Here is a 6000-nt window from a genome sequence, read left to right on the forward strand (position 1 = left end):
GATCAGCGGAGAAGGTGCGGTGGGATTCAAAATGGTCAGTGATCTGTTTATTAACTTTTTGGTGACAGGGGGTAGTATTCGGAAATTCAGATGAATAACGTGCCCAAATTAAACTGCCTGCTACTCGGGCCCAGAAGGTAGGATATGCATATTATTAGTAGATTTGAATAGAAAACACTCTGACGTTTCTAAACTGTTTGAATGATGTCTATGAGTATAACAGAACTCATATGGCAGGCAAAAACCTGAGAAAAAATCCAACCAGGAAGTGGTTTGTAGTTTTTCAAGACTGGGCCTATTTGATATACAGTGACTTAGGGTTAATTTTGCACTTCCTAAGGCTTCCACTAGATGTCAACAGTCTTTAGAACGTTGTTTCAGGCTTTTGCAGTGAACAGAGAATGAACAAGAGCTCCTGGAGTGATATGACTGAGAGAATGACTTGGTCTCAGTTGTGCGCTTTCACGTGAGAGGTAGCTGTGTTCCATTACATTTTTGAAGACATTTTGAATCGTCCGGTTGGAATATTATTGAAGATTTATGTTAAAAAGGCCTTAAAGATTGATGCTATACATCGTTTGACATGTTTCTACGAACGTAAATATAACTTTTTTTGACTTTTCGTCGTGAAATTTTCTGCGCGCTTCCTACATTTGGAGTAGCTTACTGAACGCGTTAACAAAAAGGACTTAAATGATGGACTTTATCGAACAAAACAACATTTATTGTGGACCTGGGATTCCTGGGAGTGCATTCTGATGAAGATCATCAAAGGTAAGTGAATATTTATAATGCTATTTATGATTTTAGATGACTCCAAAATGGCGGGTATCTGTATTGCCTGATGTTTTTTGAGCGCTGTACTCAGATTATTGCAAAGTGTGCTTTCCCGTGAAGCTTTTTTAAAATCTGTCACAGCGGTTGCATTAAGGAGATGTTTATCTATAATTCTTTGAATAACAGTTTAATATTTTATCAACGCTTATGATGAGTATTTCTATAAATTGATGTGCTCATTCACCGGAAGTTTTCGGAGGAAAAGCATTTCTGAACATTACGGGCCAATGTAAAATGGGTTTTTTGGATATAAATATGAACTTTATCGAGCAAAAAATACATGTATTGTGTAACATGAAGTCCTATGAGTGCCATCTGATGAAGATCTTCAAAGGGTAGTGCTTAAATTTAGCTGTATTTCTGGTTTTTGTGACGCCTGTCCTTGCTTGGAAAATGGCTGTGTGGCTTTTATTTTTTAGGAACTGTCCTAACATAATCGAATGTTTTGCTTTCGCCGTAAAACCTTTTTTTGAAATCGGACAACGTGGTTGGATTAAGGAGAAGTGTATCTTTAAAATGGTGTAAATATATATACTATATATATATACTATATATATATATATCATATACTATATAGCCTCAATCTGTTTAAAACAATAATTTCGACATCATGGATGAATTCTAGAATATACTATATAGCCTAGAAACCTGGTTAAACTATCATAATGACATCATGGATGAATTCTAGTATATACTATATAGCCTAGTAACCTGGTTAAACTATCATTATGACGTCATGGATGAATTCTAGAATATACTATATAGCCTAGAAACCTGGTTAAACTATCATTATGACATCATGGATGAATTCTAGAATATACTATTTATCCTAGAAACCTGGTTAAACTATCATTATGACATCATGGATGAATTCTAGAATATACTATATAGCCTAGAAACCTGGTTAAACTATCATTATGACATCATGGATGAATTCTAGAATATACTATATAGTCTAGAAACCTGGTTAAACCATCATTATGACATCATGGATGAATTCTAGAATATACTATATATCCTAGTAACCTGGTTAAACTATCATTATGACATCATGGATGAAGTCTAGAATATACTATATATCCTAGTAACCTGGTTAAACTATCATTATGACATCATGGATGGCCAGTCTTTGTATTCATAGTGTAGTGAATTCAGTGGGTAGCCCTGAGCTGAACTCAAACCTGGGTCCAGCGACTGTCAAGCCAACACCTTATAACTGTTACGCCAAGATGTCTGAACTTCTTGAAGAGGTCGCTAGGTGTTGGGTTACGGTTGCTACAATAGCTTTCTCTATGAATTTGAGAGTGGTTACACTTCTTCCCCCATCCCTCAGCTGTTTACCAAACCAAGCCTCTGGGCAGCCATTTTGTTGCTGTTTAAAAAACCCACACAACCCAGCAATCTGCAGTTCAAACAATAACAAAGTTGTCATTCCACCACTAGTTTGATTATAAGATGATTATGGGGTTGGAGAAATGTAACTACAGACAGACCTATGGATGCAAGGACTGACCATCCATGATATCAACATTATAGTTTTAACCATGTTGAGGCTATACAGTGTTTTTACATTTACATTATTTCTAGACGTTGGAGTAAAAAAAGCTTATTTGTGGTTCTGATGGGGAACAACAGTTGAACTAAGCTCATGAGACATGTGTTATATTCTTCAAGAATCAATGGCTATAAATAAATAATTTAAAAGTCACAATATGGATGTAACAATTGCAGATTTCCCCTTTAACACCACACATCAGTTCAACAACTGCAGAGTTTGTGCCTCTGTTTTGAAGGCAGTACTTACTAGTGTTAATCAGGGCCCGTTCATCGTTAGAACCATTTGATGCCTTAAGATGCATGCGTTTGGGAAACCGAGCCCATATATCCAGATTCTTCCTCTTCTTCCTTCTTCGATGTGACAGTCATCTCCCCCTCCTCTTTCACTCCAAAAACTGCATCCTCCTCCTCCTTCACTCTGAACGTGTCTTCCTCTTCTTTTACTGTAACATCCTCCTCCTCTTTCACTCTGAACGCGTCTTCCTCTTCTTTCACTGAAACGTCTTTCTCTTCTTCTTTCACGTTAACAGCCTCACCCTCTACTTGTTTTTGTATTGAAACAGCCTCCTCTTCCTCCTCCTCTTTGACGAGAGCTTCTTTCTCCGTCCAGCAAACATCTTCTTTAACAGGAGGAGAGTTGCTTAGTGAACTCATGGTCGGAGATGTTAGCTAGCTAGGCTAATGCTAACTTAACCAGCCCGCTAGCTGAATAATAACAACAACACCGTAAATATGAAATTAAATCTGATAACTAACTAGACGACAGAAGTGGTTTTAAAACACAGTGTCTAATATACACTAAAGCGTCTAAAGAGCTTTATTGGTTTGGCTATTTTGTCTAGCAAGCTACCGAGGTGGCTGAATAACTGTTGCTGCTGTTGAAAGAAGCGTTCCGTCCACTACATTTACGTCACACCAACAGCATCGCTTTAAAGCCCCACATTATGTATTGTTACACCATGTAGGAGCAGTATAGACCTAGTCTGTTCATTATATACATCTACATGATGTATTGTTACACCATGTAGGAGCAGTATAGACCTAGTCTGTTCATTATATACATCTACATGATGTATTGTTACACCATGTAGGAGCAGTATAGACCTAGTCTGTTCATTATATACATCTACATGATGTATTGTTACACCATGTAGGAGCAGTATAGACCTAGTCTGTTCATTATATACATCTACATGATGTATTGTTACACCATGTAGCAGCAGTATAGACCTAGTCTGTTCATTATATACATCTACATGATGTATTGTTACACCATGTAGGAGCAGTATAGACCTAGTCTGTTCATTATATACATCTACATGATGTATTGTTACACCATGTAGGAGCAGTATAGACCTACAGTACCTGGCTACTTATTTCTATGTTGTTTGACTGAATGAAACTGCCTTAAATGTGCTGTAGTAAACATTTTTTATTCTCACTAATCAATCACCACATTCCTGTCTTTGTATGTCTCAATAGTATTATTTAATTAAATCCATGTAAGATAATCTTTGTCTGAAAATAAAATCTGATCCTCAACTGCGTTTCCCTCCAGTCAGCAGACGGCGATGTGCGTCTTTCAGGCGATGCTGCAGCGTGACGTATAATCTAGTGGATGGTTCTTCATAAACAGCTCGTCAACCACCTCGGTAGCTTGCTAGCCAACATAGCCGAAAGATTCAAGCTGTTTATACGCTTTCGGTGTATATTACCTACTGTGTTTTAGACACACTTCTGTCGTATCTACTTGTTAACCTATTTAATTTAATATTACGTTATTTTGTATTAGTCAGCTATAGTAGCTGGCTGGTTAAGTTAGCATTAGCCTAGTCGCTAATGATAGCTAGCTAGCTAACATCCCCGAACATGAGCTCCCTAAACTACTCCCCTCCTGTTAAAGAAGAGGAGGTCTGCTGGACGGAGAAAGAAGCTCTGGGGCTGAACATTGTCGTGAAAGAGGAGAAGGAAGAGGAGGATGTTACAGTAAAACAAGAAGTAGAGGGTGAGGCTGTTACAGTGAAAGAAGAAGAGAAAGACGTTTCAGTTAAACAAGAGGAAGAAGAGGAGGATGCTGTTTTTGGAGTGAAGAAGGAAGGAGAGATTACTGTCACATTGGAAGATGAAGAGGAGGAGACAGGAGATCTGAGTAACACCAGTAAGTACCGCCTTCAATTAGTTTTTAACTGTGGATATTCGGAGTTGGCTCGTCAATACCTCTTCAACGGAGGGTCCTGGGATGATGACTGATGTGTCTAGAATCAGACGAAGTAGAGAACAAGCTACCCCTTGTTTTCTCCGTTCCGTTTCCAAAAAGTGACTTAACATATATATTTGAGGAGGGTCTATCTGCTGACCGCAGACTGGGGGTCCACGGCATGTAGTCATTTTAATGTAGTGATGAATATGCATAGCGATCTGGAGACAACTCCTATAGTGTTTTTATCAAAGTTGTCGGTATGTCACGTGTCCAAATAACAACTTAATCATTACGAAACTTCTGTTAGATCAAGTAAACCTCACGTAGCAAATAAGCCATTCATTTTGTTGTTGACCAAATTCAACACTTTCCACATTGGGTTGATAATTGTTTTAACTTGGATACAACCAACTGTAGCCTACTGGCATGACCTAGAGAGTTACAACCTACTGTAACCTACTGGCATGATCTAGAGAGATACAACCTACTGTAGCCTACTGGCATGATCTAGAGAGATACAACCTACTGTAGCCTACTGGCATGACCTAGAGAGGTACAACCTACTGTAACCTACTGGCATGACCTAGAGAGTTACAACCTACTGTAACCTACTGGCATGACCTAGAGAGATACAACCTACTGTAACCTACTGGCATGACCTAGAGAGTTACAACCTACTGTAACCTACTGGCATGACCTAGAGAGTTACAACCTACTGTAACCTACTGGCATGACCTAGAGAGATACAACCTACTGTAATCTACTGGCATGACCTAGAGAGATACAACCTACTGTAACCTACTGGCATGACCTAGAGAGTTACAACCTACTGTAGCCTACTGGCATGACCTAGAGAGATACAACCTACTGTAACCTACTGGCATGACCTAGAGAGATACAACCTACTGTAGCCTACTGGCATGACCTAGAGAGATACAACCTACTGTAACCTACTGCCATGACCTAGAGAGTTACAACCAACTGTAACCTACTGGCATGACCTAGAGAGATACAACCTACTGTAACCTACTGGCATGACCTAGAGAGTTACAATTTACTGTAACCTACTGACATGACCTAGAGAGTTACAATTTACTGTAACCTACTGGCATGACCTAGAGAGATACAACCTACTGTAACCTACTGGCATGACCTAGAGAGTTACAACCAACTGTAACCTACTGGCATGACCTAGAGAGATACAACCTACTGTAGCCTACTGGCATGACCTAGAGAGTTACAACCTACTGTAGCCTACTGGCATGACCTAGAGAGTTACAACCTACTGTAACCTACTGGCATGACCTAGAGAGTTACAACCTACTGTAACCTACTGGCATGACCTAGAGAGTTACAACCTACTGGCATGACCTAGAGAGTTACAACCTACTGTAACCTACTGGCAT

This window comes from Salmo trutta, chromosome 15, assembly GCF_901001165.1.
Source record: "Salmo trutta chromosome 15, fSalTru1.1, whole genome shotgun sequence".
Taxonomy (NCBI): domain Eukaryota; kingdom Metazoa; phylum Chordata; class Actinopteri; order Salmoniformes; family Salmonidae; genus Salmo; species Salmo trutta.